The 17,901-nt window shown below is 34.1% G+C and overlaps 1 protein-coding gene across 24 annotated transcripts in view; it reads right to left on the bottom strand.

Moving 5' to 3' along the window:
• The window catches only part of SOX5 (SRY-box transcription factor 5), a 952,888-nt gene that overhangs the window by 39,553 nt on the left and 895,434 nt on the right, over positions 1–17,901 (bottom strand). The window lies entirely within an intron of this gene.

Here is a 17,901-nt window from a genome sequence, read left to right as displayed (position 1 = left end):
TCACCTGTCACCTTTAAAAAGACATTATTTGTACTATTCATTTTTATAGAGAGACAATGCATATTTCACATAAAACTATGATGTAGCTTGTTTATTTTTCAACCTCCAACGAATAGGTGTTGAGTCCCAAGCATCTTTGGACCCTGGTGCTTCGATAGAGTACCCAGAACATCCCATGATGGGGGAGCTAAATGGTGTGTACCTCTGATTAGAACTGTTCTCCATATTAAATACAAAACAGAAGAAAACTTTCTTTCTTAGAAAATACATTTTCTCCTAGGTTTCACAGAAACACTTTAGGGTTTGGTCTAAAAATGAAAATAAACATCATGAGCATTATATTAATATGTACTATTTATTTATATGCAATGATGTTCTAAATACTTGATATTACATTTTTTAAAAATGCAGATTTGCTTTCCAGATTTTCCTCACAGTGTACTACATGGTGGTATGAAGATTTGCCTGTGGTCAGCTCAGCATGTGTGGCGATTTTCAATTGTCCTATGCTTGAATAGGTCATTTACATAGTTTTACATTCTATTCTACACCTTTCTACATTAGGTCTTATGTAAATTCATATATAAAATTTATGGATATGATTATCACTAAAATGTCTATCACAATATATAAGAATCAGATAACATTACTTTTCTTTCATTGCAAACTGAGAAAGTTACTCCTTTTTTGTGCTCTAAAATTGGAATATTGAGTCATTTCTTCTTTATTGTTTACATTATATCCAATTTTATGTAGGTATTATTGTAGAACAAAAATTTAGTTTCCACTTAGTTTCATCTTCACAATTAAGAACACAAAATATCTACCAGTAACAGCTGGATAACTTGTTGAAAGTGGAACAATTTAGAATCAAATGGTATGGTTTGGTGACATGGAAGCATATTAATTGATGTGTATAAAATCTGATGTATATATTTACCCCAAAACATTGAAATAAATCACTTTACAAAAATGGTATAAATTTGTATTTTTAGAAGTGATTTATTGTTATTTGATTCCATGGTTAGCATCACTTAGGAAACCCATAAACAGGCTAGGGAAAATTACGCTTGAACTTTTTTTTTTCAATTCTGTCTTCTGTTTCAGAGAAAATAACAGTTATTTGAAAATCCATGAGTAATTCAAATGGCAATCTGGGTTCATGTTAGATGTATAATAAATTATTGACCATGATACCAAATTTTTATGAATTCATAGAATCTTGGAAGTAAAATAATTCCATGACTGGCTATATAATTCTGAACTAAGCATTTTAAAAACTACAGGACAAAAATCATTCCCAGATCTTTCAACATTTGGTCCAGCCAGTCAGCCGTAATCCTTATATATGACAGCAGATCCCCAGGAATAGTGTCTTTTTCTCCTGTACTCAAGTATGGATGAGAACTTCTCAAAATGCGATCCCTGAACTAGTACCATCAGTACCACCTGGGAACTTGTTAGAAAGGCAAATTCTCTATCCTAGAAACTTTGGAGATAGGTTCCAGCAACCTGTGTTTTAACAAGCATTCCCAGGTGATTCTGATGCATACAAACATATGAGAGACACTGCCTTACATAGCATAAAGGGAGGTCATTAAAAATCTTTATTTATTAGGCTTCACAATCCTTTGAAAACCTTCCTCAATCTAAGGGGGTAATGTTAAGAATATGTAATATTATTTCAATCTTTAAAATTTTATCAGAACATATGTTAGTAATAATGAATGAAAACATGTATATGCATAATTAACTATATGCTACTGAGATTCAGTGGGCCAATAAGCATTAGAATTCAGATTTTCCCCTACTATTCAGCCTAAATATCCTGTCATACTGGAGCTTTATCAACTATTTACTATGCAACTATAAATATTCTAGGCAGTTTTTCCCTGATGATAGTTGTACCTGCCTACTACTTTCTGTATGAAACGATTGGCTTTTGTCATGATAGCCTGAAAACTTCTTTTGACAGTATCACAACTCTTACAAAAGTTTTGAGGGGATACTTCGAGAAATTAAAGGTTGCTGTTTCACTTCGTGCAGAAAGGAAGGAACATATTCCCAGAGTTGCAACAGAGATTTAGGAGTACAGAGGAAATCAAGTGTGAGTGTGTGTACTGGGGGAGAGGTGGTGTCCACAAAGATGATGCAGACGTGGGTGCTGAGGGGGTGAAATGTCATATGCTTAGCTTTTCGGCACTAAGAACTATTATACGTGCATATTAAAAATGACTACCCGAAGCATTGATCAGAGCAAGAGATCTGCTGGAAATCATAATATTTTCCTGCATTCAAGGCAGCACAGATGTCTGAAAGCCAAAAAGCGCAAAGCCCCATGGACATAATAGAGGCTGACAGTTCCGAAGTTGATAGAAATGTCATTCAAAATTGCCCTTTCATTCTCTTTCATTGTGTGACCAGGCTAACGGTATATTAATAAGAACCCACATGTTTGATCCTTATACTGGTAACTATATAAATAATTGTGAACCATTATATGATATTATTTCACAATTTGGTTCTTCTAATAATTTACTACTGAGCTACTATACCAAGTGCCCATTATTCATGAAGAATACAAAAATTACAGTAGTTTCCCTTTCTCTATTAATTATTTTTCATTTGACTAGATGAAAATTTAAAAATCCTAACTATAAAATGGAAGTGGACTATTTATTCATGACATGCATTCTCATAATTATGAATATGCCAAAGGTGAGGCTTTTTCTAGGTTGTTTTTCATTTGTGATATCTTATTATTCAGAAGAAATGCATAAGCTTAGCATGATTAACCAGTATTCTTAATAAAACATATATTTAAAAATTATAAATACTTTATATATAAAAGACTGTAAGTAATTTTCAAGGTCAGGAAAGCAGTGGAAATGACAGCATTTCTATCAAGTACACCATCAAGTAGAGTACACCAGAATCTAATTACTTGTCTAATTGTTGAATGATGTTGCCAGTTGAAACTTTTGGAAATAGCGTATTTCATACTTGCTTCATTTATACACAAAGTAATAGTTAAGAAGAAGCCTATGTAGCTGCTGAGTAGCTCTAAACTGGTATATGATAAGTATAAGGCAAGCATTTACGCTTAAGTAAACGTGTAAGCTAAGGTAAGCAAGTTTTAACTAACTGAAGGCTACAGTCTACATAGTTATGGAATTCGCTATAAATATGTCAAATCATTTATTTAATCTTTAATACTGTGAAGTGATTAATAACTTCAGAAAGGAAACTAAGGCTCAGAAAGGTCTAATGAAATCCAGGTTTTTGGACTCAACATACAATACTCTTTTCATTTACATGACGAATTTAAATTTAAAGAGATGTTGTTGAAATATAATTTCTGGAATTCAGCCCTAACCATATAATTCTATCACATAATAAACCACATAAAGGTCAGTACACATACAAGAAAATGAACTAATACACACATTTGGTACTTCGTACATTAGTTTAAAAGTTAAAGCACAAATTGTTAACTTGTTTTAGGTGATTTTTTAATGTTTCTCCGTCCTCTACACCATTTAGCATCGAAAATTTCCTTCAGTAATACTAAGGACTTGTTAAATTAGACTAACCTTTGAGAAAAATATCAAAGGTTCATGTACAATATGGCAGAAAGTATAACAAATCATACACTTAGGTGCAAGAGAATACTATGTTGTACATCCAAAAACAAGTTTTAGGAATCTATTCATGACTATAAATTCCCCTAATAAAGAATTACCTAATCTTACTTAGAGAAATATAGAATCTAACAAGAATGCAAAACAAGGACAATCCAAAAAAAACATATAGTTCAGGCGTGTTCCACTTTAGCTACTACGACTTGTCTCAAAGCAAACATTTCACTTAACGTCAGCCTGTGGTCATAGTACTAGAAATATTGTGGAGGTTCTAATGCATTTGTATCCCAGCCAATGAAAATTCCACACACATATAAATTATAAATTAGGTAAAGAAAAGAATTTGACACAAATATATTGCCTTAGATGCACTGAAGAAATACCAACTGTGATCGTGACTGTAGGGATGCGTTCAGGATCACAATTAACAAACAACAAATGCTGTAAAATAACTATATAAAGTTAAAATATATTTCACTCACACTGTTTTCAAATCATAAGTTTATTCTAGGAAAAACATTTTACTCTATTATAACTATAATATTCATAATTCTATAATGTGCAAAGATCAAATTAGTTATGAAATCAAACATAATTTATCAAAGAAAAATCACTCTCCAGAATCCTACAAGGTTATTTTTCTCTCCCCACTCCTTAATCTTCATTCATTATTTTGCTAAGGAATTTTAATAGAGAACTAGAGAACACAGATACCAGTAAAGAAGTCTACTTCTTTCTTCCTATTTGTACTCTTGTCCTTCGCATCGTAGATCTATACCCACATGCAGGATTCTGGACCACAAGATGTATCATTAAGGATGTGCAAATGATTATATCTTTCAGAATAAAAATTTCATCTTTATTTACTTCTTTATTCATTCTCATTATCTGATCAATAATCTAGTTCATGCCATATCACAGTTGTCCCCAAATTCCACTTCCTTAAATATTTACTTGAAGTAGTTATTGAAAATCAAAATTTGGTAGTTAACAAATTTATAGCACTCTGATGGCAAAGAACAAGAACATATAACATTTATTCAATCATCCATCCATCCATTCATTATTTATTGAATGGAATTTCAACTATTTAATAATGGCTATTATATGTTGGGCATTAGAAAAATGCAAATCACTTGACATCTAGGCATGTGGCTTTGAGCCTTTAGTTTTGTGTGGCCAGTAATAAAGGAGCAAACAAGTGCATTTACTTTTTATTCAAGCCCTAGGAATAAAGCTATGCGGGACTGTGTCTCATTTAAACTAAATTCTTTAAGGACAGTTTGTCTATGCATTTAATATGTTGTTTCATTTATAAATATGCTTTGATTCTTTAATAGCCATGCAATGATTTAATAAATAAATAAGTAAATATATATAAATAAAGATATATATATATTTCAGGCCACTTCCTGTGCACAATCTGAAAACTGTCCCCATACCTATCATTAATACTCATGTGACGTAAGCAGCAATACTAACATATGGGGAGGAATAAAAGCAGTCATGAAACGGTGCAAAATTAATCACGATGCTGTTATTATCCTCTCTGATGAAATAATCGTATTAAATTAAGTAGGGAAGCTACATGACAGGCTGAATTGCATAATGTGTGCTGAGGCCGCACCTCTCTTCCCTAGCTCATGTTCACATTCATCTTTTTCTTCTTTTGTCCCTATTGCTCACTGTAAGAGCCCTCTTTCGCCTTTCCCACCCAAATAAGGCATTTTCCCCCCTACAGTTTAGTAGGAAAATCAGTAAATAGTACAGAGAAAAACAAAATAAATATCATGAGATCCCCGAAAAGACTGGTGTGTCCCTGATCTTTCCTTCATGAAGAATTTGGATGAGAAAAGGTTTACATTTATGTGCAAGAGTCAATTAAAGCAATGTAATATAATATAAAACTAACTTTAACAATCTTAAAATTATTTCCCTAGCCCTTGAAGAATTAGAAATCTTACTCTGGTGACCATCCCAACTCCAAACTTAATTAGTAGCTTCCCGTTACCTAAAAATCAGGTCTGTCATCCTAGAGAGCACATAGTCCTGAAGCCCTTTTCGGGAACACACCCTTGCTTTTGGACTTCCAGACTGCAAGATGCCTTGTTAAGCAGGCAGAGAGAGCTCCAGGAATTCCCTGATAGGTATGCTTTTGCTGTGTTAATGCTACCATTAGACTTGACTGCCATTTAAATTCAAGTCTTAAGTTATCGAGCTGAGGGTAATATGTTCTAGCTTCTCATTTGGCTTCCTCACTTTGCCATTCTGCACTTTTGCTTAATGTGCACCTGCCTCTTTTAGAAGTGGATGTGAGTAGCGTAGTTGGGGACATTTGCTTCAATGTGGTAATTACATATTGCTTTTACGTTTATACTGTCGGCCCTTAATTAATTTAAAGGTATTCAAATAGTATTCATCACTTAATTTGTTGTTTAAAATGTGCCCTGTTCCTTCCCTGAGAATACCTTAATAGATTATTTTCCTTGTTTTCTGACTTTACTGATTTAAAGCCTCAAAACTGTAAGTTATACCCACAAACACACCCATGCATATATTTGAAAACAAGGAGAGGAAAGATCGTGGCTTCTGGAATATCAGCAATATTTCACATTCGTTTTTTTAATTAAATAATTTCTTTAAAATTCCTAAACCAAATAATGTCATTCTACACACAAAGTTCTTCTGTGAGAGCTGGCTTCCACGATGGCCCCCAATAATTCTTGCCTCCTGGTATTTATTCCCCTGCATATTCCCCTCCCACAGTGAATAGGACTGATCTATATAACCAACAGGATGTTGAAGAAATGACAGTTTGAGTCCTGATGCTAGGTCATAAAAGACATTGCAGCTTCTACCTTCCTCTTTGTTGGATCACTTGCTCTGGGGCAGGGTTTCTCACCTTCAACACTATTAATTTTCAGCTGAATAACTCTTTGCTGTGAGTGACTGTCCTGTGCCTTGCAGAATGTTTAGCAGTATCCCTGGCCTCTACCAGGAGATGCTTGTAGCACTCCCGCCCAAGTTGCAGCAACCAAAAATATTTCCAGACATTGCCAGATGTTTCTTGAGGGACAAAATCACCCTCGGGGGAAGGCAGCTACCATGTCATAAGGACACTCAAACAACCAATGGAGAGACCCACCTGGCAAGCAACTGAAGCCTCCTGCCCATAACCAGTATTTCTATGTTAGGCATGTGAGTGAGCCACTTGGAAGTGGATATACCAGCATCAATCAAGTTTTCAAATGACTAACCTCAGTTGACAACTGGAATGCAATCACGTGAGACTCTTAGCCAGATCCACCCAAGTAATCTACTCTCAAATTCATGACCCACAGAAACTGGGTGAGATAAGTGGTTATTGTCTAAAGTCACTAAATTTGGGGGTATTTTGTGAGGCAGTGATACCGAATCCATCCTCTAAAAGAGAACACTGTAGCCAATATATGTTCAGTTCTTATATGATTCCAAAGCATTTTTTTACCAAGACCTCGTTTTGACTCCTGGAAAAATACTTGTTTCTCATTCTTCAACCATAATATGTGAATACATTTCATGAATCTTCCTCAGTTCTATTTATCTATTTTTAGAGCTAGATGTCATTCTTTTTTCCTTTTTCTTTCTTTTTCTTTTACTATTTCCTCTCCCTTCTCTTTAACATTTCTAACAGCATTTGAGACTTAATTTTACATAAACTCTCTGCTACTTTTTATTTTCAAAATGTTCTAAAAATAAACTGTAGAAATACAGCTTCTGTACATTTACTTAGAAAAATGTCATATGGGAAGATCTTTAGCCCACAATACCAAATGAAAACCCACTCACAGAGATTCTACAGAGTATATTTTTTGAACTGTTCGAAAAGGAGAACAGGAGGAATACAGGTGTTAACAATAATATTTGATGAGAACAGTTATAATATGAAACAGTATAAAATATATGGTGTCTCAGATTCAACTTTGTTTAACCTCTAGTCCTTGGACAGCTTCAAGTTCCTGATAATAATCGTTATTTGCCCTGTGGTGTTCATTACAGCTGGATGGTTGCTATTATCTTTTAAAATGATTAACAGTTCTTCTACCAAGAGGCTGAAAGAAAGCACAGAGCAGTAAGAGTTCATGTTAATAATCATACCAGTTCCTCTTATTAACCTCTAAATGTAAATCTCCAAAAGCTTTTAAAAAATGCTTTTAGAGAAATTAAAGAGTTGGCCTTCCATGTACAAGAAGAATTAAATGTTTTCTCGGCACCACCTGATCAGCCCTTAAACTAATAATGAGAAGACTGCATTTGTCACTGCTACTTCTCTGTTAGTCCCACTTGAAGATACGTGAAAAAACAGCAAGAACTACAGAGTTATCAAATGATGGAATGGATTCACATGCAAAAATGCAGAAGCTCTCAGAGCAATACGGATTCACCAAATGGAATTTAAGGAAATAGAAGACACAACTGATCAAATTCTACTACCATCTCTATGTTGGGGGTGGTACTTTCACCTGTACCTGAATGTACAGAGCCAACCTCTGTACCTGAATCTACAAAGGAATTAATATCAAAAGAACAGCAGAGCAATATAAACAACACCAATACAAATGAGTGTGGACTCTTTGTCCCACTGGGGTCACATAAAGGAGACGTGAATATATCACATGGAGTCCTACTATTCAGGATGGGGAACACTCACAAAAATGTGAAAAGAATGAGCTGATCTTCAAACAAAACAAAATCAAATACTTAGAATTCACGGAGAGCTAAAAAATTCCTTTAAAAAATATCTAGGGATTCAGTCTTTTTGGGATTGAAACTTCTCTAGATCCTGGGAAAAGTTTGGTCTGGTTATAAGTAGATAGGTCATCTTTAAATAACCAACCTGTCAGAAAGAAGGAAAAGAAATAGAAGGCACAGTCATACATAAGGCATTTAATACTGACTCGAAGTAATTAAATCAAATTCCTCATCTCCAGTTCCCCCACATGCATGTATAGGTTCTGATGGGCACAAATCCCCAACAGTCTGGTGGCCCCACTGGGACTGTCTGTTTCATGATTAATGCAGTTATGACAGTTAACCAGCGTCCTGGTGTATTTTGCGGAGACTCGAGAAAGGGCCAAATTTTCTAAGGCACAGAACCTTTGGGAAGGACGGACAGGCACACGTGCATGTGTCTGTGTGCATGAGTATATGTGTGTGTGCACGATGGATCTGAGAGTGAATGAGACATAATGCGAGAAGGTTAGGGGAGACTGAGGCAGCGCCCTGCTATGAGTGAGTGTGACACTCATGCCACTCTGTTTCATTTTATCGTATTAGTTGTTTTCCTGAATGTTGATGGCAAAATAATCCGATTTTAAATAGTTTAAGAAGACTTTACTCTTCAAAGGGATCTTTACAGGTTAGCTGAGTACTCCCACTCTTCACAGCACAACTTTCTTGAGGGTAGGCATTAGTATATTAATTGTCTTTTATTACCCACATATACTTTGAATAGAAAAAATACCTAATATTAACTAATATATATTATTTACATGGACAGTTAAGATTAATCAGTGACTCGATAAATTCTGTTTCTATTGTTTTTTTTTCCATAAAGTGTTTTAAAAATTCTTTACATCTACATACGATGCTAATGTCACTTTGACTAGTGAATAACAAAATAGGGGCATATGCACCACCATAAGGTATCCCTCCACATTTGAATCTCTTCAAATGAATTCTCACCACTTGAATTTCAGGGGTCTTCCCAGTCTTCAGAGCTTTGCTCCCTTTTCTTCTTGCTTTCCCCCTTAGGGCTGAAGGCTTGACATCTCTGGGACTCACTGATTTCTACTCAGAGATGTCAGCTAACAAAGCTGTTGCTAGGAACTCCTTAGTGACAGGCTTCCTATTAATTTGACTTGAAACTTTACTAGGTCAGTACATCCAAACTACAAGTCTTTTTCACTCCATTCATTACAGACAAAGAACAAGGGGCAGTCATTGAAGACAAAGGGTACAAAGTCCAAAGGTAAGTAAAAAATAAAACATAAATGTAAAACTCCTTCCTCTCACGCCCACTTGTTTTAACCCAGACTAATTTTCACCCATCAGATTTAACAGTAGTATTAGTGATTTTCCTTTCTGAATGTAGATTTAGAAGAGTTGTCCCATTTGCCCTGGTCTTATTTTTTTTCTCATGTGATAGGTTTACTATTTAATTTGTTCCACAAGCATCTTTTTAGACATTATTCCCAACAGTGCTAGTCATGGGAGAGGAGGAATTTATATTCCAGTTGGTGACGCAATATATAGGTACTAAACGACGTAACAGTTTAAGGCTATGTAAATTGCTAGAAAATTTTAACACAGTTAATTAACTCCTGAACAACTTAGGGGTTTAGGGCAGTGACCCCACTGCACAGTCTAAAATCTGAATATAACTTTGACTCGCCCAGAACTTAACTACTAATATGTTGACTGGAAGCCTTACAGATAACATAAACAGTTGATTAACATATTTTGTATGCTATACATATATGTACATATTTTTTTTGCACTCATGACTTACCTATTTCTTAATTTCTTCAATATTTTTAGGCTATCCAGTATGCCTGCAAGTTTTTTCAAATTATCACAAATCTCAAAAAAACTTTCCAGTATATTTGTTTAAAAAAAAGCCTCGTGTAAGTGGACCCATACAGTTCAAACTCCTGTTGTTTAAGGGTCAATTGTAATTAAAAAAAATATATGATTGTGATTAATCTAAAACAGTGTCATGAAAGAAGTTCTTTTGAAAAAAAATTCTATTTTATTTAGTCTGGATTATTTAGACCAAACTTTGTCACAAATGTGGTTGATTCACTAGTCTAGGGCTGGGACTTGGATTTTGGACTTCAGAAGTTTAATTTAAATGCAATTTTCAGAACTTTTCAAAAGGTTATAATTTCCTTCTTCTATTGATCCTGACACTTTTTCTGAAGAGTCTGAAGACACAAAAAGGTATCAAGGACGTGAGCTCTTAGAACGTTAAGTTCTACAAAATTTGCCATTTGGGATTAGAAGACTTTTACTAGAAATAAAGATTATTTTCTCTTCCCAAGATACTCATCAAAAGCAATTACTTTCCAATTCTGATTGACAAAGTATTTTTTTCCCTTTTCTCATAACTAACCTATTAGAGAATGAATAAAACAAAAGGCATAGTATATGGCTAATTGAATATAAAAATTATTCAATCTTTACCTGGGAACTTCTCCCCACTCCAAAAGAAATGCTGATTTTATAATGCAATTTTGTCATCAAGAGAGCTAATTTCCAAAGAAGAAATAAATGCTAATAATTCTGTACACTATTGTGAAGTAAATATTTGGGGGGAGCCAGTTAAATACTACAAAACATATAAAAGTACATTTAGTCAGTTTAGTAATTCAAATACTAATAAACTTCTTAAATAATTTGAGTGCTTTTATATCTTGTTTATTTTTAATGCTGATTTCCTAATACTATTCAATTTACTCCCTGACATCTAAACTTTACAAGTTACAAATGCATCCTCATATATTTTGTCTTATTTTAAGTCACAAAGCAAGAGTATCAGATATTATCAATCTCACTTCACAGATAAAGAAACTGAAGATAGAGATATTCAAAGATTTGCCAATAGCCACAACTTTATTAAGCTTGGAACTCAAACCTAAGTCACTGGGCCATAAGTTCAGGCAACTTCTCAGAGATACCTCATCATCTAAATGCCAACAGGGAAAACACTGTTAAGCAATAATTTCTTTGAAAAATCAGACTAATAACGGAAATCTTGCAATTTCTTCTCAATTCTGAAGAAATTTTTATACCCCATTACGATAGGGACCATTAAGGGCTCAATTTGGGTAATATTAATCTGGGCCTTTTATAAAAAAATTTATAATACCAAATCGTGAAATATTTTAACAAAATAGCTACAAGTAAATTCCAAATGTGTTCATATATCTAAATTATACATCAAAAGAGTACATATTTCAAGTAAATGCCATAAACATCCTCAACACTATTATTTAAATGGATTTATTTTGTTTCAACATAAAACATGTCAATTTATATATATCCAAATGCTGTCTAGTCATTTAGAGAGGAACTAATATTGCAAGAAATGAAGGAAAGAAGGGAAAAGACCTTTAGGCCACCTACTGGCTTGACCAAAGGCTGTGAATCCACCCCAGGTTTATTTCAAATGAGTTGTGTCAAAGGTTACCCACAGGCCATTTTATAGTGATTTATAGCTGATGTCTTCAAATCTGCTTTTATTTTAATGATAACCTCAATAGAGTCATTAAGGCATTCTTTGTCTTCATGGCAGTGACTAGGAGGGAACGTGTCTTTATTCTAAGGGGTGAGGATTATTTATACAGAATGGCAGTTAAGGCCAGTTTTTATGTTGCACCCTGGAGACAAAACATTTTCTTCTGAACACATTGAAGGTGCTTAGCTTGATTATATATTCTGTCTATCGTTATTATAATATTAAATTGAAGGTATAGTCCAAAGGAAATTCAATAAAGATGAAAAGGCTTAGAATTGAGCATCAGGTAAGAGTCTGATTTTAATTATAATGATCTCAAATTTGTATTAAAGCTCTCACAGAATAATGATTCTTAAGTGTCTGTATTGAGTTAAGCATGTCATCAAGCATGAGGAATTGCAAGATTGATTTATCAGATATTCATTTAAGAAATAGTCAATTAAAATAATTAATGTGTGGTGAAACTCAGCTGTAATGTCTCATGTTTAATTTTTCCCAACCCATAACATTAAAAGAATAATCCACAGTCTGGATGGCATAAAAGATTTTATATAGTAACTGTAATGATATCATTACATACGAGTTTCAAGGATATCTTTTAAACTGAACTGAGGAGAAAGAATGAGTGCATTTACCTTAGATTTGACTTTATTTTGAAGGTTGCTTTGGGTCATTAGATTGCCAAATATAATGAACCCACTTTCTTGATTATTGTAGTAAAGAATGGAATATATATATATGTTTATATATATAATATCAATAATATTTATATATAATATAAATGTGTGTATAGGTGAAATATTTCTCTCCCATATTTGAGCTAGATTGATTGACCTAAAAGAGAAGCAGAGAAAGATAATCTTACAAAAACAGGAGAGAGAAAAAAAAAATCCCTCCTAAAACTTTACTTGAACTGCCAAACAATATAACAAAAGTAGCCTATGTTGCTATAAGCTTATGCCTTTTACTTCAGCACACACTTAATCTGTCAACATACATAAGCGAGGCCATTCACCTGAAGATGTACTCATGGTAAACAAACTCCTGAGGTTAATACATAAGCCAGAATGCCAATTAATTGATTTAGACCCAACCAGAATATTGCTGAATTTTTTAAGGTACTCTATTTCTAATTTCAAGATAACTCAGAAAGCAAACTTCACTATCAGAATCAGGGCCAACGTAGTAGTGAGTATACTTGGCCCTCTGTATCCTTGGGTTCCACATTCACGCACTCTATCAACTGCGGCTGATACAGAGGGCCAACCACACTACACCATTTTACATAGGGGACTCGAACATCCATGGCTTTTGGTACCCAAGGGGGTTCTGGAACCAATCTCCGGTGCAAACCAAGGGACGACTGTATTTCACTCAGACCACAGTAAGGACTGGTAAATTATGGATGCTTCATTACATAAGATACCTCTCGAATGATCAGAACAGTCATATTTCCTAAACCCAGTGTATCTCACCTAGACTGACAGGATAAACAAAGACAAACCTTACTTTTAGGTTCCATAACCTTTCTGTGCATATGGTCTTTCTACATAGCACAACAGCACTGTTTTACTTTTCTGAGGTACAACTTTATTCTGCTCAGGCTGCATTGAGATTACCTTCAAGCCAAGGATTTGATGCTTCCATCTAAGCAGTCCCAAACTCAGTCATATTTTTGAACATAATATCCTGCTTACTCCCACAAATGGCTTGCTTATTTGTTTGCTTGTTTATTCTTTTAATAGAACTACAGCAACGATTACGTGTTAAGCATTATACCAGGTGCTAAGGATGAATAAGACACACTGTCAAGGAGGAATATGACACTCAGAGTCCTACAAGGGAAGGCAAGTGCAATCAGGTGTTATGAGGTTGCTGGGATACTACACAATGAGTACGTGTCAATGCAGGGTGGTCACATATGATGGCACAGCCAGTTCTACATAGAGGTGATAGCTGAGAGAGATCTTACGAGCTGGTGCAAGGCAAGAGGAAAAAGTGGAATGAAGAAGGCAAAAGCATTCCACAGAGTGGCACAAACATAGGCAAAAAGAGGTGAAATAACATGATTCCACTTTTTGTTTTTAAAAACAGGATTCAAATAAATTTTGCAAGAATATTTTTAAAAACATTTTAAAATATTTCTTTTTGTCTCATTAGTGCCTTAATGTTTTATTTTATATGCCCAGAATTCTAGAAAATAACCTGGTTACACCAAAGGCTCAAAAGTTCACCTGACAATAGCCAAAGAACGTATGACTGAATTAAAAAAGAAACTTATACAGATACATTATCTTCATGTATTAATACATTTAATTGCAAAAATAGACATATAGTGAAGACTGTATCACAAATAGTGATAACTAAGGTTTCAATTCATATTAAGATTAAGCTGTAAAATATAAACATTTAATCTGGTAAACATGTATTAAGTGCATATTATGGGCGAGCAACTTAAAATTCAATCGGTAACGGAAGTGTTTCTAATATGATCAATCTTATGGAATTGATCTTTCCTTCACTTACTTTGTGGCAAGTCCATAAATTACAGTCCCTGAATCTAACAGCTCAGAATTCCAGCTCACTGAACTCTATAAATGCTAATAGAAAAAGACAAACAAAACCAAGTCAAACAAAAATTACCCAGAGGTTCTCTTAAAATTGGATCAGAACCATCATTTTTTACAAAAAATGACTGCACTATTTGCATGAAAACTGGCACTAAAAATTCCATCACTTGACCCAAAATTTTTGTCTTGCCCTGTATTTATATAGGGTTGACCTGAATATTGAGCTCCCACAGACTTAAAATGAAACTTTGATCCTCAAAAGAGTTGCATGGAGAAGTATAGAAAACAAAAAATCTGTACCTATTTAAGGACATTCCTACTGCTGTCAATAATGCTTCTGTGCATACTTCACAACAGTATTTTTTCCTTATGTTATTTTAAGTACTACTGGAAATACCACCAGAGAAATTTCTTTGCGGTATTTCATTCTTTCTATTTTTGGTCTCAATTTCTTTTTCTTCTGTTTGTGAAATATGGACACTGCCAAAAGTCATCAAAATTGCACAACAAACCACAACAGCTCAAATTATATAATAAACTAAAAAACATAAGATTCTTTGATTATTAAAGGCCCAATTTAAATGAAAGTCTCATATGGAATCTCAGTACTGATAATCGGTCTTACAAGGAAATCTAACAGAGCTTTAATAAAAAATATTTTGTAGTTTTATGAAAATATAAGGTTTTTAGTCTCTTCTGGTATTGGCAAACAATTTTGGGAAATATAATTCTTTTTTCTATTTAAGCATACATTTTTTATTTCATATTATTTTGGTAACGTGAAGCCTGTAAAGCGAGAATTCTGGTCTTCGTTTTCTCTAAATTGAGAGATCTCATCCTTACTCTTGTGAAAAACCAAAATCATAAAGGATGAACTGAGGGTTCTGAAAGAGTCACCCAATGGAATCAGCTAGTCCAAAGCTGGAAGTACAAGTGCTAAAAGCTGTGGGATGTTGCAGTTGTAAGTCCTGCAGCTCACAAGAGGAGGGGCTCAGAACTCTAAGAAGCATCCAATATTATCTGCAAGGAGGTCCAGGACTAGCAAGGGGGTACATTCTTCCCTTGAGAACCTGAGGACACCTAAGTCCAGGACTCAGGTTAAGGAAAATTGCTAGCTTTTTATATTTAGACACTTGAATTTTGGGGAATTCTCCTTTCCTAGCAGCACTCTGTTAAAACAAGTTCTTAGCAATATTCAATATTCTGAGCCATTAGGAATGCACTTCTCAAATTTAATATTTATGATTACAATTTTTGTGAGTAAATTCTTATTGCAGCAGAGAAAAAAATTCAAATCTATTTTCAAGTAAAATAAAAGAATTATAAGATTATTCCCTATTTCCAAAAAAAAAAAGAGCTATTCTATATTTCAAATGCTATTCTGTATTCCCTCTGTTCTCAAACTTGAAGATACATAAGATAAGGAATGTGTGCTTGCAAATTCCTCTGATCACATTAAGCAGACTCTAGACAATAATTCAGTCAATGTGAATTACACCACTCACTGTGTATCTGATGAAGGCATTTTTTTCCCACATTTAATACTAATCAAGTTACACGTTTTTTTTCTGGTCTTTGTTCAAAAAATTATAATTAAGAGTGACTTTGCTCTTTAATTGATTATTAGAAGAAATCAGAAACAGCAAGAATGATGATGGAGAAGTTCACTATTTTATAGCTTTTTGGACAGCTCTGGATTAAAATAGTCTCTATTTCTCCTTAACTTTTGTGCAATTAATGCCACTCCCATATTGCATGTGCATGAGAAAATGTGAAAAGAGGTATAATTAAAAAGGAATCTTACTTTATGGAATATAATACAATAAAATAGATACAGTAGAACTTTGTATATAAACTCAATATAAGTAAAATAAGTAGGATTTTAAGTGCATTATGAATGTATATGCTTAAATAAATCATATAATGATTTTTAACAAGAAAATCACATTATTTATAGATGTTTAACACAAACTTTATAAAAATTTTTTTTAAGTGGGTGGCATAGCATAAGTTTATATGACAAAAAGTGTGACTTTAATAAAGCTTATAACTGGAGGAAGAGAGAAGGGAGGAAAGGAGGACAGAGAGGGAGAGGTGGAGGAAAGGAGGTAGCGGGGGGGGAGAGAGAGAGAGAGAGACAGAGGGAGCCTGATTTTGAAAGAATGTTGTCCTCTCAAAAATTCTCAATTCAGGAGATTGAAGGTTTATCCCAATGATGAAAATAATGCTATTCATAATTTTAAAACTGTCCTGTTGTAATTGTTTTAAGATCGTAGGACGTTTTTCACTGATTGTTTAAAAGCTAGCTAAAAGTCTGCAGCACTTGGCAGATCCACTGAAACCATGCTGGGTTATACAGTTTGGGGTAAAAATTAAAAAAACAAATGTCAAAAGTAAAAATCTGATTAGAAATCGGGGTCTGTTTTCTTATATGACTTAACCTCCTCAAAAGACATTAAGTAAAATAAGAATTCTAAAACTCTACTGAGCACTAGTACATGGCAATTATAATTGTTAAGGTGACTATTTAAAAATAAATACTTATGTGTTAGTGTTAGGATGAAAATATCACTCCAAAAACTCAACCTTGCAATTTGCTTCATACAAGTGGTATCAGGTGCTATCAACTGTGTGTGTTTTCTTATATTACTAATGAAAAAAACTGATATAATAAGGAATCTGAAGAAAACCCAGGAAACAGTCTAGGTTAAATCCACGCTCCATGTGCTCACCTGCGGCGCTTAATAGGCTGTACGGGATTATCTTTTTCTATCTATGTCCCTCACCACATCCCTTACTACAAATACCGCGCTTGCTCCATGAGGGCAGAGATCTGTCTACATTGTTCCCCAGTATCCTCAGACCCTACGACTCTGACAGACACATCACAGGCAATTAATAGATATTTGTTGAATTAAATTGTCTTGTCTCTGCAACGGCAAGGTCCAAGATGTGCCATTAGGGCTCAAATTCCAGAGTGTTTCTAAGGAAGAAATGTAGAGACACTTAAAATATTAATTAATTGGTCCAAAGGATAAAAGGAAAAAAAAAATCCTTTGCCAGAAAGACACAATACCCTAAGAAAGGAAGACAATGAACAGATAATTACAGGAGTTTAATAAGTGGTATGACAAATGGAAAAGATACAGTTTCTCTTTAAAAGTGAATGCACTTAGAATAAAATTCAAACTTAACGGAAAGAAGTCCTGCATGATGTGGTCTTTCTCATTCCCAATTTTGTTTCTTACTCTCCCTCATGTTCACTGCATTTCAGCTACCCCAGCCTATTTTCTAAACCTTGAATTTATCAACTTCACTCACACATCTGGGACACTGGAACTGCCTTTCCTCCTGCTTGGAATATCTTTTCCTCAGACCTTTATAGGTACTTTCCTATTCATGATTTAGGTCT

This window comes from Hippopotamus amphibius, chromosome 12, assembly GCF_030028045.1.
Source record: "Hippopotamus amphibius kiboko isolate mHipAmp2 chromosome 12, mHipAmp2.hap2, whole genome shotgun sequence".
NCBI lineage: Eukaryota > Metazoa > Chordata > Mammalia > Artiodactyla > Hippopotamidae > Hippopotamus > Hippopotamus amphibius.
The sequence above is the reverse complement of the archived record's forward strand: the minus strand, read 5'-3'. Positions and strand labels throughout refer to the sequence as shown.